The sequence below is a fragment of the Urocampus carinirostris genome, chromosome 11 (genome assembly GCF_059441175.1).
Source record: "Urocampus carinirostris isolate Australia breed hairy pipefish chromosome 11, RoL_Ucar_1.0, whole genome shotgun sequence".
NCBI classification, from domain to species: Eukaryota; Metazoa; Chordata; class Actinopteri; order Syngnathiformes; family Syngnathidae; genus Urocampus; species Urocampus carinirostris.
In genome coordinates, this window is record NC_142359.1 from 27,474,614 (window position 1) to 27,491,535 (window position 16,922).

Below are 16,922 nucleotides of genomic sequence, written 5' to 3' on the forward strand. Positions count from 1 at the left end.
CCTTTGCCCAATTACACCACATCCTTCAAAAGTATAGTTTGATCTGCACACCTGGTTGGGTCATAGTCATTTCATTTTCACATCCATCTCCATATGAGGTTAGTCTTTGTTTGTTTCTGTTTTCTTTGTCAGTTTACTCCTTGCATGTTCAAGTTCCAGATTCATTTTTTGTTTCTCGTTTCTTGTTTTGGCATTTTGTTATTTGCTGTGTGATTACTTCTTTCTTTGGTACTTTGGCCTTGGTTGTTTCCTGGTTTTGAGCACCCAGTTTTCCAGTTCCTGCCTCCACCACATGGGTCCATCATCCACCAAAACCTTAACACGGTCACTCCTTTTACTTGTATTCTGTACTTCATTTTTACATATTTCAAAGCCGTATGACGACTAAGGCAAACCTATTCTATCTAAAGCACCCACTTGAGTGTGTTAATGTATGTGATAGTTGTGGTGAAATGGTCCAGATGTAAAGCTTCATTTACTGAACCATTAAAACAAACACATTTTTCACAAATCCATTGCTTAAAATGAAACTGTTTTTTTCCCATTGTTTCTGAATAAATGTTTTGTGCTCGGGAAAAAAATCCCTTTTCGTCCATGATTGTGATCTGAACGTTAGGCTACAAATGTCAGTTGACTGACAAAGAATAGTTCTCAAAAACAAAGCTAAATATTTGGTGTTGACATTTTTTTTACTGAACCAGCTCACCTGGGAACATTATCAGGATATATATATATATATATATATATATATATATATATATATATATATATATATATATATATATATATATATATATATATATATATATATATATATATATATATATATATAAAAATAAACGTTCATTGGAAAGAAAGGTTTGTGCCACATTTTTCCCTCCTAGAGAAACCATATAATTTCCCATTATCAGACATGTTTAAAAAGTACCAGGGAGCCACTAGGGAGTGGCAAAGCATCGCATCCAGCTTCAGAGCCACCTGTTGCTGGTGGTCTAGGTTATGGTGGCCCATTAAGTAGATAGCAATCTACTGGTGGATCACATAAGTAGTACTGGTAGATCACGGGGAAGTGTATTCAGTGCATTGCATTTGTTGGGATAAGCTCCCATCTAGTGGTCAAAAGGAACAAATGAGCACGAATGTCAAACATTACTCATACTGCAGTAGCAAATTGGATAACTCCAAATTGTGTTGATACAACTATATCTGCACCGCTTATCTTCAGTAGGGTCGCGGGGTTGTAATTCATAATTTGTAATTATAAATATTGTAAAAGGCGAAAGATTTGTATGGTCTGAGTAGGTGTTTGTCTTGCAGTCGGTCACCCCTCTCGAGGGATATGACCAGGTTAGATAGATAGATAATCATTGTCAAAATTGTATTGATTTTTTACTTACGGTTTAATCAGTATTTATTATTAGGATTTCAAATGGAATTTAATATTTAAATGTATGTATCATAAAGTGTATAACAAAGTGGTTTATCAAAATGCATTACAAAAAATAATAAACACAAATCAATGTTGATTAATTTACCATTTAAGTACATGTTGGAATTTTGTGCTAAAGTGCTTCATGTTGCTAACCCCATTTCTAGCTCATCTCCCTGACCCCAGGTGCATTGCTGAGTGGGTGGTGAGGAAGGAGGTGAGGCATTAGAGGAGCATGGGAGAAAAGAGCTCCAAAGAGCGCTGCAAACAACTGGGGGAAAGGGGGTGTGCAGGTGAGGCGAGAGAGTGGGTGGAGGTGTCTGGAGTCCTGGGAGTTTTCTATGCACGCTTGCCATCCATCTTGCCCGTTTCATTTTCACTTCTCAGGCCAGAGGAGCGCCGGCGCCGTCTCCGAGGGGTCCGGTTAATAATGTGAGACAGGGTGGATTTAATTAAACAACTGCGGGAAAGGTAATCACGGAAAGGAGCTTTATATTGCAAGGTGCAGGGGGTTGTGTAGCATCGTGTCATGGGATAAAAAAAAAAAAACATCAGGCGGAATATCTTACCGCCTTTGAAATCGTGTTCTATTGCATACTCATTCCCGTTGCTATGGGCTGGCCCTAGGGTGCCTGCCCCCCCCAGACTATTTTTTTTTGTGGGTATTTTTAATTGTTGAGAAACAGAGATGCATATGACCTGGGATAAAACATTAGATTCAATCTTATTAACAAACTGTTTTTACATATGGTACCAGAAATGAATGTTCCAAAATGGGGAAACAAAGGCAAAAAAGCCGAATACATGGGGGAATAATAATTTTGCACTATTTTCAGAGCTCGACTATAAACAATTTAAATTATGGGCCCACATATTTAACTACGAGGTACCTTAGGTAATAATTGTGTGATAATGAGATACATTCTAATGCCTTTTCCTATGTCATATACATCCCTAGTGGTATAGCGGTTGAAATTTGGCAGTCTCACAGCTGTCATCTGGATGTGATTCATGTTGCATCCAATGGTGTGCAAATGTGGTCGGTGATATTTTTCGACTGATCAATCATTGCTCAAATATGATAATATACAAGTTATTTTGTGGATAAAAACATATTGTTCATTGTATTAGCAAATAATAAGGATGTTTTTTTTTTTCTTCTGTTCACCCGGTAACAAATGTCCCACGGCCCTGTACAGGTCCACAGCCCAGTGGTTGCTGACCTCTGTGTTAGACTACCACTTTTTTCCCCTTAACATTGCCTCCAAAGATACTTTTATTTAATTGTCTTCCATTTCATTTTAATTTATTTCAATATTAATTATATTTCATTATATTACAAAGAAAACAATATATTGTCTTAATTTGTTTGCATTATTACATAATATATAAAGTTTAATACAACACAATATAATAATAATAATAATAATATTAATAATGTATACAATGTTACAGTATAGGAGTCTATTTTGTTGTACAATCGTAAAAAAAGGAACGCATTCAGCAAGTATGAGTGGTATTATTTTCTTATTCAAGGAGAATGTCACTGATACATGACACTGAGATTTAAGAAAATAACACAATTTAAGTTCAACTAAAGACAATAATCTAATCATAATAGGCATTTTTTGTTTTGTTTTTGTTTTTTTAATTTACTGTAATTTTAATTGTTTTCCTCCGAACATGATACAAATACATAAAATGGGCAATATAATTAGAGGTATTTTTTCAGGTAAAATATTTTATTGCATTCTATTTCATTTTTAAAAAATAATTTATTATATATTTTTTCATACTTACTGTCCGTGTTAGTTTTAGTTAGTATATAGTGGGACCTCGCTACTTCGTGGTTTGACGTTTGCGGCTTCAGAGCTTCGCGGTCTGTAATGGTTATTTATTTATTTATTTATTTATTTTATTTTATTTTTTGAAAGGGCGTCGCTGCTTCGCAGATTTTTACTTTTTGCGGGTTTTTTCGGCGGAACGTCAGCGGGGGGGTGGGGGATTAGTAGGCGGAGGTTACTCCCGGGCCGCGCTACAGAGCGAGTTCGGCACAATGCGAGAAAAGGCGGCGGGCGTGATCGGGCTACGCCCGTGAGTGGGGGGAGCCCGCTCGTCCGACGACCCCAGTAGCGCGGTGCGAAACAGGCGGCCGTCCGCGCGCGGCGAGCGAAAGGCGGCGGACGTGCGCGGGACCCCCGTAACTGTGTCGGTGTCGTACGTATCGCGCCCGAAAGTAGCGAGCCACGGGTTAGGGGCTTGCTCGCGGGGGCAACCGAACGGCACCCGCGGTGCGGCGCAAGTAAAAACCCTGTCGTGAATGTGTCTCCGATTGTCCCGGGCAGACGTAAAATCGCCCAGCTGTACGACTCTTAGCGGTGGATCACTTGGCTCGTGCGTCGATGAAGAACGCAGCAAGCTGCGAGAACTAATGTGATTTGACTTAACCCCTTGCAACAAAAGTGGGAACACCCCATAAACACTATACCCTAAATGTTTAAACAAAGCACTGCTTATCATTTTCCACTTGACTTACTACTCTTACTAGGTGTAAGGTATGAATAGGGAGCAGTGTTCAATTTTTAGTACACTCTGTCATACTGGTCACTGAAACTCCCAAGACGGCACACCACGGAAATGAACTCTCTGGGGACCTTAAAAAAAGGAATCGCTGCAAAACGTAAGGTTGCACAAGGCTACAAAAGAATTGCCAACACCCTGAAGTTGAGCTGCAATACAGTGGCCAAGATCGTTCACTGTTTTAAAAAATCAGGATGCACTCACAATGTGGCTTGTGTTGGATGTCCAAAGAACACAGTGTCACATCTAAATGCTATATATGAAAGATAGCTGCAGGAGAGCTGTCAGTATTGCTACAGAGATTTAAAAGGTGGGGGGGGGGTCAGCCTGAAAGTACTCAGACCATACACTTCAGGAACTTTCAATTTAGGGTGTACTCACTTTTGTTACAAGGGGGTTTGGATATTGAAGGCTATATTTTGAGTTTTTTGAGGGTTAAAATACATTTACACTCCTATAAAATCTAGACTACCTTTCACTGTGTCAAAGTGATGTTTATTCAATTTTCTTATACTAAACAATGTAACGACATCTCTGCAGAAAGGTGAGATATGTACTCACGTTTGTGACATACTTTATGTATATATAAAAAATGGAACGTCATATCAAACAAGCAATATTTTTGACTATTGGGCAGGGCTTTTTTCATAAATCTGTTTTTTTTTCCACCTCACCTCACAGGTTGGACCTTTTAATAAAGATCCAAACTGAAAAATATTAATGTCAGTAGCTGTCCTTTCAGGACCTAAACTGCTTGTCCAACTGGAGATGTTTTTTTCCCCTAAGTGAACGAAAAAAAAAAAAAAAATTGCCAGCGAGGCCTCACAAATGTCAGTGGTGCCTTGGAGGTCCTGTTCCATGCCAAAGAGTCTACATTGAGCTGTCAGTGGCAAATAGGAACAAATGTCTCGCCATCTTAGCCCGATCGCAAAGGTGGAACTAGGAGAAAGATGTTCTCAGGTGAAGGCCCCAAATTCTGGATGAGAAACCTGATTGCAATGTGATCATAAGCAAAGGGATGCAGCACATCTCACTTTACAGCTTCTTTAAAACGTTGTCAACAGAGGACCAATAATGCGTAGAAGTTTATGTATGAATCAAAAAATAAATGTGTAGGAATATAGGCTATACAACACCTAAATAGACTATGCAATAATTTCTCATTGTAATTCTAATCTACATCTAATTTAAATCTATCTAAACTATTTTAAAAATCGTATGCATGTGTGGGTCTTTGTATGTGAATTATAAGGTCCAACACAGCGGAACCAGTTATCGTGAAAATGTACTTAGTTGTACTTTAGGCCTCTGTGAGTGTCTTCCGCTAGGTTTCATGTCAAAGCAACCAACCTCTCCGCCCCCTAAAAAAATATACCCCAAAATTTCGAACTGATCAGATTTTGTGAGGTCTGCTTTTGTGGGGTCTCCAATGCCATCTGGCAACAAAATTAGGTAATACAGCTACTGACCACCAACTACTCCAAGCAGCTAGAACCAATCATCTATCAGCCTGGCAACGCCGGGCCATTATCCTAATATGAAACAAATGCATATTATTCATTATTTATGCATTTTTTAATTTTATTTATTTTGTTATTTGTGTTGTGTATTTTATTATGCATTTAGTCATATATATATATATATATATATATATATATATATATATATATATATATATATATATATATATATATATATATATATATATATATATATATATATATATATATATATATATACAGGGAGTGCAGAATTATTAGGCAAGTTGTATTTTTGAGGATGAATTTTATTATTGAACAACAACCATGTTCTTAATGAACCCAAAAGTCTCATTAATATCAAAGCTGAATATTTTGGAAGTTGGAGTGGGGCTTTTTTAGTTTTAGCTATTTTAGGAGGATATCTGTGTGTGCAGGTGACTATTACTGTGCATAATTATTAGGCAACTTAACAAAAAACAAATGTATACCCATTTCAATGATTTATTTTCATCAGGGAAACCAATATAACAGCTCAACATTCACAAATATACATTTCTGACATTCAAAAACAAAACAAAAACAAATCAGTGACCAATATAGCCACCTTTCTTTGCAAGGACACTCAAAAGCCTGCCATCCATGGATTCTGTCAGTGCTTTGATCTGTTCACGATCAACATTGCGTGCAGCAGCAACCACAGCCACCCAGACACTGTTCAGAGAGGTGTACTGTTTTCCCTCCTTGTAAATCTCACATTTGATGAGGGACCACAGGTTCTCTATGGGGTTCAGATCAGGTGAACAAGGAGGCCATGTCATTAGTTTTTCTTCTTTTAGACCCTTTCTTGCCAGCCACGCTGTGGAGTACTTGGATGCGTGTGATGGAGCGTTGTCCTGCATGAAAATCACGTTTTTCTTGAAGGATGCGGACTTCTTCCTGTACCACTGCTTGAAGAAGGTGTCTTCCAGAAACTGGCAGTAGGACTGGGAGTTGAGCTTGAGTCCATCCTCAACCCGAAAAGGCCCCACAAGCTCATCTTTGATGATACCAGCCCATACCAGTACCCCACCTCCACCTTGCTGGCGTCTGAGGCGGACTGGAGCTCTCTGCCCTTTACCGATCCAGCCACGGGCCCATCCATCTGGCCCATCAAGACTCACTCTCATTTCATCAGTCCATAAAACCTTAGAAAAATCCGTCTTGAGATTTTTCTTGGCCCAGTCTTGACGTTTCAGCTTGTGTGTCTTGTTCAGTGGTGGTCGTTTTTCAGCCTTTCTTACCTTGGCCATGTCTCTGAGTATTGGACACCTTGTGCTTTTGGGCACTCCAGTGATGTTGCAGCTCTGAAATATGGCAAAACTGGTGGCAAGAGGCATCTTGGCAGTTGTACGCTTGACTTTTCTCAGTTCACGGGCAGTTATTTTGCGCCTTGGTTTTTCTACACGCTTCTTGCGACCCTGTTGACTATTTTGAATGTAACGCTTGATTGTTCGATGATCACGCTTCAGAAGCTTGGCAATTTTAAGAGTGCTGCATCCCTCTGCAAGATATCTCACTATTTTTGACTTTTTAGAGCCTGTCAAGTCCCTCTTCTGACCCATTTTGCCAAAGGAAAGGAAGTTGCCTAATAATTATGCACACCTGATATAGGGTGTTGATGTCATTAGACCACACCCCTTCTCATTACAGAGATGCACATCACCTCATATGCTTAATTGGTAGTAGGCTTTCGAGCCTATACAGCTTGGAGTAAGACAACATGCATAAAGAGGATGATGTGGTCAAAATACTCATTTGCCTAATAATTCTGCACTCCCTGTATATATATATATATATATATATATATATATATATATATTTTTTTTTTTTTTTTTTTTACTTTGATTTTGTTGTTGGCTATTATGTTGTTTTTTTTTTTTTAATTGGCTATTTAGTCATCCTTGTTTTCTTTTTCGGTACTTTGTCTTTTAAGGGATCCCTTAACCATTGGCGTGCATTTTGTCGTGAATTTTTTCATTTACCTTCATGAGGTATTTTTTGCCGTGTTATTTGTCGTATGTTATTTCATTGATTTCCTCTTTATTTCTGTATTTATTTTGTTGTTTATTTTTCTATGTACTATGTTGTGTATTTTATCATGTATCTGGTCCTTTATTTTTATGAAATATTTATTATATCACTGTATCTAGTCATTTAATTTGTCATTTTTTTCGGTCTCGTTTTAGGTATTTGTTTAGTCCTATTTTATCGTGCATTTTGTCGTGCATTCTGTCATGTACTTTGTGGTGTACTTTGTCTTGTATTTGTGGTGTACTTATTGTGTATTTTTTCACATTCATTTTTATCTGTATTCATTTTCTTATGTATTTTTTTAGTGTTTTGTCGTGTATTTTTTTCTTCTATTTTTTTTTTTCCTCTTGTATTTTTTGTATTACTTTATGATGTAGTTTTTCATGTACTTTTTCGTTCACTTTGTTGTGTATTTGTCAACAAACGAAGGGCCCGGTCAGACTTGCTGAACTTTTTCGCTTATTTTTTTGATCGGTGATGATGATTGCTAGAATGGGCTCCAGCACCCCCGCGACCCTACTGAGGATAAGCGGTGTAGCTAATGAGATGAGATGAGATGAGATGAAAAAAATTGATGACGCCAACGATCAGCGAATAGGTGAAATGCTCAGCCAGTTTGGCACACCCCCTTGTTTAAACAGTATTTTGTTGTGTTGAAATACACGACATATTCAATGACAAAACACAAGAAATAATGAATACCAAAAACAAAAACATGATAAAAAAAATGACAAAAACACACAACAATATGTATGAGAAAATACATGTCCAAATTATACAAAAATCAATAAATGACTAAATAAATGACAAAACACACAACAAAAAAGTCAACAAGATAAATAAAAAAAAAAAAATCATGTAAGAATTCATAACAAAATAAATGACAAAATAAATACCCCTCGAAAAATAAATGACAAAATAAGTTACAAAATGCATAAATAAACAACTAACTGCGTTTGATTTCATATGTGTAGGTGTAACCTCCCTCATGTGTACATTTATTTAAGTGCAATATTTTTGAAGGTATTAATTTATTTGTATATTTATTTCTATATATGGCAAGAGTGGCTCTTCGTAACAAACGTGAATTGCTAAATTGATCTCTTTTTCACTCCACGCATACTAACGTCAGATTTTTTCCCAGCATCCCGCCTATCCCCCATTTGCACGCGCCCCCTCGCTTCCCGACTGCCTTCAAACGGTTCCTGCTTAAGACATTCTGACAAAGTACATAAATAATCAAGATAACACCAAATATGTGGCTCGAGCGTTGCTATGGCAAACCCAGCGGAGCTAAAGTTAAAAATAATATCGCTTCTATGGAACGATCAGGATGTCATAAGGCTGCGTCATGAAATATAGAACGTCGGCGGAGCTGCCAAAAACTTATCGTGCAGCGTTGGCGTTAGCAACACAGCTAACGGTTTTCTCAGATTGTCTATTGCAGACAAAATTAACTCGTGAAGGAATTACTGCAGTGATAACTAAGTTCTCCAATGACTCCAGTTTAGAGGTCAATATTGAACCAAAAACATTAGGGTCATTTTTGCTGCAGTAAATATAAGAACTCGGACAAACCTAGACACAATCCAAGGCGTGGGCGAGTGAGATGAGCGGCCACCTCGGCTACTCTAGCTCAGTGGGGTAGCATAATTTTGAGAGGGATCGTCGGTCCAACAGATGTTGAAAAATGATTGTGTTTTAGTGCATTGCGGTGTGAAAAGAGTAGGGGCCTCACAAGTGATAATCCCCTTCCAGGATAACCAGGGTGCAATAGATTTAGTATTGGGTAACAGTACACAAAACATAGTGAACATTCATAAAAGAAAACAATGGTTAGTATGTTGAAATTTGTCCAGAGAGTGCATGACAGCAACAACACTCCCAGCCTGACAGAGATCTGCACTGTTTCCACTGTGATCCACTATCCCAAGTTGAATATTGCTGAGAGCGGTGGCATGCACAGAAGCATTTTTTCCAATATTTTTATGCCTAAAATAAACTGCAACAATATGGCCGCGGTCAATTTTCCCTGGCCCTCTATTGCTGCGAGCGGCAGCCAGCAAAGGGCATGTTAGATATGGGTTGGAGCTACCTGGGAGATTTTCCTATATCGCTGGGGGTTCTGGCCGGTGCAATAAACTAGGGATTATAGTAGGTGGTTTTGTGTTCAGGGGTTTGGAAACGGTAACGGATAGCACTCCTTCTTTTCATTTTGTTAAGGAATGCACAGAAAATCTCAATATGGCATGGTGGGCCGAACGGGCAAACGAGCGCATCAGCGTTGGGATCGATACCTCATTAGCGCCTCAGCCGTGCCGTCGTTCAGGTTTTTGTCACTTCACGCGGCTCCAGTTTCCATTCTCGTTCTTCAGCATATTTTCAAATGAGGCGAGGGGCGCGGGGGGAAACGGAGAGGTGGATAGCTCGTAGCGCAGATAATGCGGGATGAGCCTTGGGCGCAGTGTGCGAGTCGACGGGTGACAGGGGGTGTGGAGCGGGGGTGTAAGTTCTCTCTTGTCACTTTAGATAAGCGAAGGGAAATAGGAGCGGTTGCCGAGGGACTGGCTAAGTGCTTGTCCGACGACGGCTGCCACTTTGGTGCGCGTTCGGAGACGAATGCCCATCTATGTCCCATTGTTTCACTTCCAAATCATGGGGGAAGAGACTTAGCGAGGATTCTAAAGCAGGCGTCACCAAACTCCGGCACATGGGCCTTTTCAGGCCCGCCGACGGATTCGATCCGCCCCGCCAGACGATGCTGAGAGAAGCATAAGAGAAAAATGAATTGATTCTCATCAATGACCTGAAGTCTTAAATATGTTTACTGGATGTCGCCATGGCCACACACCATTCTATATCACCCGCTGCAACTGTATATGCTGACTACCCTTTTTTCAATCATAGAACATTTGTGGAAAAGCGCATCCCGATGATGTTTTATTTAAAATGGTCTTTGTTAAACTCAATACAATAACTTGACTTAACTGGATATTAGACGTGTCCCCTTGTGCACCCCCATAACAATTTGTTGTTGATTTATATTGTTCTCTTTATGCCCCTCACTACTTCACTGCCATGCATAAACTTCAATAGTGAGTACTCATTTTAAACTCAAATTCCTTATCATCGTATTGATTGTATCACTTTATTTTTAAGTTCAATTGCTATTTGAATGTATTTTATGGCAGTGGTCGGCAAAAGTTTATGTACCCCGGTCTGGACTAATAATAACATAAGTAATGATCACGATAACATTAAGAATAATGATCATAATATGCCCAAATCTACTGTGTAAACCCTAAACCACTAGGGATTTAAATGACATAATCAAACTATATTTACTCACAGTACCACATTATACAATTTTGTTTTGGCTAAACTCTCTCCCATTATGCTTAATTACAATATTGCTACATCTGCAACTTGAGTGGCCTAGTGATTAACACTCTCAATGCTGCGATCCGGGTTAGATTCCCATTGCATCCAATGCTGAGCACATAGGTTCAGCAATATTTCTCGACTGATTAACACTTGGGCAGCACGGCGGCGCAGTGGTTAGCGCGTGTGCGGCACAGTTATGAGGTCATGAGATCGAACCTCCTGTGTGGAGTTTGCATGTTCTCCGCGTGCTTTCTTGGGTGACCTCCGGGCACTTCGGTTTCCTCCCACATTCCAAAAACATGCTTGGCCGGTCCAAATTGCCCCTAGGTGTGAATGACGGAGTGAGTTGTCTGTCTCTGTGTGCCCTGCGACTGGCTGGCAACAAGGTCAGAGTGTCCCCTGCCCACTGCCCGAAGATACCTGGAATGGGCTCCAGCAACCCCGCGACCCTACTGAGGATAAGCGGTGCAGATAATAGATGGATGGATGGATGATTAACACTACCATAAAACCTTGGTAAAACGTGAGCCCACATATGTAGTTTACTTTTGGGGTAAGAGGAAAAAAGGCACACATTTACAAAACAATGTGCAATAAGTAAGCAAAGGAAAAAGCAAACATAAAGGCATTTTTTTTTCTGTGCGGCCCAATACCGAACAACCCAGGGAGTGGTACCGATCCACGGCCCAGTGGTTGCTGACTACTGTTTAAAGGGACGAGGATGATATATTTAGGGTACACTAGGATGATTTGGGGAGGCTATGAACATATGCATTGGTCGAGATACAATAAATTTACAAACTTGATCTGGGAACTTATATATTTTGTATTTAGCAGGGCTGTATATTTTTACAATTACATTCGATATTATTTCACACTTGTGCGCTTGTTTTGGTTGGTGATGGGCCTGAAAAAGGGAACTGATTTTTTTATTGTCAGTCATTCCACAAGTATAATTACTTCGACAACCTCAGTTTCACGACCCAGGGGTGTTACCAGAGTGGGTGGAGGGGTGGTTACTACTCACCCATAGATATGCTCTGCCCACCAAAGAAAAGTGTTGGAAAATTTAATCAAAAGAAAAAGAAAAGAAGAAAGAAGAGAAAATCAAAAGATTAAAAATACAAAAGAAAACCTGAAAAAAATATGGAAAAAAGGAAAAAAAAACGTTTTTTGGGGGGGTCTTTTAATCTGTCAGTTCAGTTACACGTGAAAAATATTACTAGATTAGCTTTTTTCCACCTCCGTAATATTGTGAAGATTCGTTCGATGGTGCCGAAATCAGATGCAGAGGTTCTAATTCATGCGTTTATTACTTCTCGGCTCGATTACTGTAATGTATAACTTTCTGGCCTCCCGATGTCTAGCTCTTGACTAAGACAAACAGGTTTGAGTATATTACTCCTGTATTGGCCAACCTGCACTGGCTCCCAGTCCACTTAAGATGTAACTTTAAGGTTCTCTTACTAACATACAAATGTTTGCATGGATTTGCGCCCCTTATCTCTCTGTTTTTTTTTTTCCCCTATGTCCCTGCACGGAGCCTCCACTCTACTTTTGACTCCGAGAGCCAAGAAGTCTGCAGGCTCCTGAGCGTTCTCCATCCTGGCCCCGGTGCTGTGGAATGCATTGCCTCCGGAGATAAGATCTGCAACCTCAGTGGAAGTCTTTAAATCTAGACTCAAGGCACACTTCTATTCAAAAGCGTATGATTGATGCCCACCTCATATTTTGTATTGTCCTATCTTTTTCCGACTGCCTGGCTGGTGGTGATACAAAGGAGAAAGACAATTTGAGATGAGTGAGCGGACCAGCGTCTGACCTGAAGCATGTCAACGCCTGCATTGACTTGCTGGCAGAGATGGTGTGTCGTTGCTGTTTCTGGACTTTCTGAACTAGTTTACAGGCTGGGGGCGTCGTTGCTGTCATGCACTTTCCGGACAAATCTCAACATGTTACCTAGTGTTCTCTTTTAGTGATGTTTACTATGTTGTGTGTATGTAACTCAATGCTAAATCTATTCCACCCTGGTCATCCCGGAAGGGGGATTACCACTCGTGAGGCCCCTTCTCGAGGTTTATTTTTTCCTCATGCTGATGTTTTGAGTTTTTCCTTGCCCGCATGTTGGTTCAAGATCAGGTAATGTTGTAATTGTAATCATGTGCAGTCCTTTGAGACATTCTTGTGATTAAGGGCTATATGAATAAATGAGACTTGACTTGACTTGACTTGACTTGACTTGGGTCCCTTGATCATTGTATTATATGCACCAATAATAATGTATTAGTATTCTCAAAATAATCAATGCATTTTTGAAATTTAATAAATTATATTGTTTTACTAAATTAAAATAGCATTCATTTTTTTCACTCTTTAGTGAATCTTTAACTCATTTTAACTTCAGAGCTTTTTAGAATGAAAGTGAGAGGCATAGAAAGAGAGAGAGAGAGAAAAAGGAAGAGAGAGAGAGAGGGAGGAAGTGAGAGAGAGGGAGGGAGGGAGACAAAGGAGAACAAGAGAGAAAGTTAGAATTACAGAAATGAATAAATAAATAGATGAAGAAAAAAAAATCGAGAGGGAGAGAGAGAAAGAGAGAGAGGGAACAAAGAGAGAGGGAAAGAGACAAAGGAGAACAAGAGAGAAAGTTAGAATTAAAGAAATTAAAAAATAAATAGATGAAGAAAAAGCAAAATCGAGAGGGAGAGAGAGAGAGAGCAAGCGAGAGAATGAGAAGAAGAGATAGAATGAAGATGTGGAAAAAAAAGAGCGCGAAAGAAAATGGGAGATATGTAAGAAGTACTCAGGCAACCAGTAAAATTAATTTTAAGTCAAGTCATGTTTATTTGTACAGCCCTTTATCACAAAAAGTCTCAGAGCTACGCAGACCACAGACTATAACTAACTACAGAGTTTTTTTTTACAGCATCCCCTGATCTAAGACTTACATAAGGGCAAGAAAAAGACACAAAGCCTGAGGTAATCCCCCTTACACAATGACTAGGCTGCTAGGGATGTTGCAAAGTCAAGTCAATTCATGTTTATTCGTATAGCCCTTAATCACAAAGAGTCACAAAGGGCAGCACAGAACACAGATTATTGTAAACCCCAGACTATTATGACACCATCCCCTGATCTAAAACCTACTTGAGGGAAAATAATAGGAATCTTCTAACCTGTGTTGTGCCCCTTATTTGTCAACCATTTTGAAATCACACTTGGGAAACTTGATATTGCTCATGTAGATACATATAGCAGTGTGTGTTGCATTATTTACTAGGCTTATTTAAAGCTTTTTATTATTTTTATTTTTTTTCGCGACCCCAGGCATTTTTTTCTTGGTCCATGTAGACTTATTTAACCTGAAGTATATCAGCTTTTATTATAAATGGATATTTTCGATGCAAACTACAAGTCCAAACTAAAGTCAGGAACTTAAAGCGAAAGAACAAAGTTAAGCCTGATGTCAATTGAAGCCCTCCCCCCGTGACTGATGTCTGGCTACGGCACTGTCGCAACCTAAATCGAAGTCAATTTGACCACACCGGGATTAAACCCAGCGCAAATAGTTCTCGCACTGAACTCGCTTTAAGATAACTAAATAAATGGGAAGAACCTGCGGGCTGAGGCAGATGAGCTGTTTACACCCCACCCCCCACCATCTTCGCTTCCTCTTTTTATGCTAAGCTTGGAGCCTGCCGGCGTTGGCTTCATATTTAATGTGGCGTCGCTGGCGTTCGCCGTCCTTCTCATCTGGCTAACGGGACGCTAGCCAAAAGCGTGAGCTCTCTCACAGTCCTCGGTCCGCCTTCTGCAGAAACTCGTCCCCCATTCCAAAGCCCTCCCCCACACCTCCAATAAAACCACCCAGTTTTTTTTGCAACCAGCCTTAGCAAACAGTGCTTTGCATTAAACCCAATGACCATCTGTGATTGAAAACAAGGTCTTATGCAATATCAACTGTGAATGTTCCCTTTTTACTGTTCAATTTTTAGCGAGGCGTTTTTAAGGACTATCAATGCCAATATTCCAATTTCTCCAGTGCCATTAACGGAAGAAATCTGGTGTGACTCATGTATTTTGCAGAGCCACAAATAGATCTGCAATTTACATATGCCATTTTTAGTCTTGTGTGTGCGTTTATCATGGTATGATTTCTTGATGTTGAGTTAATCGTGAATTAGTGTGGACCTGAACAATATGTGTGTAAATATTTTTTGAGAAAAATGTCCATACACAGCAGGTGTTGGCTTAAAAAAACTGTAATATCTTGATTATATTTTCAGATGCAAGGAGTTATTTCCATTGTGATTAACTGGGAAACACAACCAGCATTTTTTACGTGGTCCATAATGTCCACAGTTGATAACCCTTGCACTCATACACAATTCATGGAGCCCTGTATAGGTGTAGCAAGCACATGTCTTCTTCAGCGCAACCCAATGACGATATCATACAAACTAATGTCAGCTGCCGTTGACCGTAAGGAAGGAACGCAATGGAAAAACGAAGCCACCAAAGAGCAGTGTCGGCATCATTTTTAAGCAGACTACTTTTTTTGTGGCAACATGGCAACAATGTCAAGCATTTACAAGTACTTCACCTGAAATTCAAGAACTCTTTAAACATTGCAAACAGAAAATCAAGATGCGAGCATTTTCAAGGATTTTAATCACCAGTACAAACCCTGAGTCAGATCATTGCACAACATTACAATTACAGTTATTGTTAAGATTACAAAAAAAACCCAATAATCTGTCACTTGATGCCACAATATAACAGTATACACTACATTTCGTGGACAATGTCACCAACATTCAAACTACAAGAGAAATGATCAAACATGGGTAAATCAACGTAATACTGTACTTGAGTTGATTGGACCGATTTTCCGTTTTTTTTTTTAATCAAAAGAAAAAATTCAGCCATTTTTTGGCCGGACATTTTGTTTTCAACAGATATCCACTAGAATTATGAAAATGAAAAAGCCCTTGCTGATCACTTTTTTCTCTAGTTTTAAACAACCAAGAGTTTATTTTGGGGTAATGTGAGACGGATTAATAATTACCGTATATATATTTGCGTCTATGCCAAACGTAGAACTATAACATAAAATATTGTAATAAAGGGGTCGGCTTTTATGCCCATAAAAAAAAAAACACAAGGGGGCGTGAGACAGCCACCCGATAGCCCAGGGGGGTAGTGCTCCTTTTCCTGTTCAATTGGCGGTGTATCAAACGTGTTTGAGAAGGACTCCGTCTCTTTTTGTCCATATGTAGTATGTTTTAATGCCATTTTGTGCCAATAATAATTGGTCCCAAGAAAGTTAATGATAGGAAAAATCTAAAACAGTGACAACATTGAGTTGAAGAAGGAAATTATTACAAAAAACGACAATGGTTTAAGAGTGTCCACCATCGAAGCTAAGCTTTAATGTACAGTAATTGATTTTAAACACTTTTGTCTTCATTACCGGCATAACAATATTAATCTAATTAATATACAAGCAGCACGGCGGCACAGTGGTTAGTGCATGTGTGGCACAGTTCTGAGGTCATAAGATCGAACCTTCCTGTGTGGAGTTTGTATGTTCTCCCCATGCTTGCGTAGGTTTCCTCTGGGCACTCCAGTTTCCTCCCACATTCCAAAAACATGCATTTCAGGTGAATTGGCCGGTCCAAATTGTCCCTAGGTGTGAACGCGCGAGTGAGTTGTCTGTCCCCGTGTGCCCTGCGATTGGCAGGCAACCAGTTCAGGGTGTCCCCTGCCCACTGCCCAAAGATGGCTGGGATGGGCTCCAGCCCCCCCGCGACCCTAATGAGGATAAGCGGTACGGCTAATGAGATGAGAGATGAGATATTTGCGTCTATGCCAAACGTAGAACTATAAAATAAAATATTGTAATAAAGGGGTCAGCTTTTATGCCCATAAAAAAAAAACACAAAGGGGCGTGAGAAAGCCACCCGATGGCCCAGGGGGGT

At 39.6% G+C, this 16,922-nt stretch overlaps 1 protein-coding gene and 1 pseudogene across 21 annotated transcripts in view; one reads left to right on the forward strand and one right to left on the reverse strand.

Moving 5' to 3' along the window:
- Nucleotides 1-16,922, reverse strand: part of ptprda (protein tyrosine phosphatase receptor type Da) — a 482,747-nt gene that overhangs the window by 326,770 nt on the left and 139,055 nt on the right. The window lies entirely within an intron of this gene.
- On the forward strand, nucleotides 3,797-3,983 carry LOC148356993 (5.8S ribosomal RNA; annotated as a pseudogene).